Source organism: Onychostruthus taczanowskii, unplaced genomic scaffold (genome assembly GCF_017590055.1).
Source record: "Onychostruthus taczanowskii isolate IOZ18803 unplaced genomic scaffold, ASM1759005v1 scaffold463, whole genome shotgun sequence".
NCBI classification, from domain to species: Eukaryota; Metazoa; Chordata; class Aves; order Passeriformes; family Passeridae; genus Onychostruthus; species Onychostruthus taczanowskii.
Genome location: NW_024502159.1, coordinates 6,378 through 6,625, shown reverse-complemented (window position 1 = coordinate 6,625; position 248 = coordinate 6,378). Strand labels below are relative to the sequence as shown.

At 69.4% G+C, this 248-nt stretch overlaps 1 protein-coding gene across 1 annotated transcript in view; it reads right to left on the bottom strand.

The window, feature by feature from the left end:
• Window positions 1-248, bottom strand: part of LOC121341318 (latent-transforming growth factor beta-binding protein 3-like) — a gene marked incomplete at its 3' end in the record, with an annotated part of 17,546 nt that overhangs the window by 13,984 nt on the left and 3,314 nt on the right. The gene's annotated exons all lie outside the window — the stretch shown is intronic.

The following is a 248-nucleotide window of genomic DNA, read 5'->3' as shown; positions in this document are numbered from 1 at the left end:
CGGGGACCTGGCAGAAGCGGCCGGTGAAGTTGGGGGGGCACAGGCAGTGGGAGCGGGAGCTGCACTGGCCGCCGTTCATGCAGGGCAGGGGGCACACCACTGTGGGGAGAGAGACCCCTGAGACCCCCGCGGCGCCCCCAAATATCCGGGGATGAGACCCCCGGAGAGCCCCCAAATACCCTGAGACCCCCGCGGCGCCCCCAAATACACTGAGACCCCCGGAGCGCCCCCAAATATCCGGGGATGAG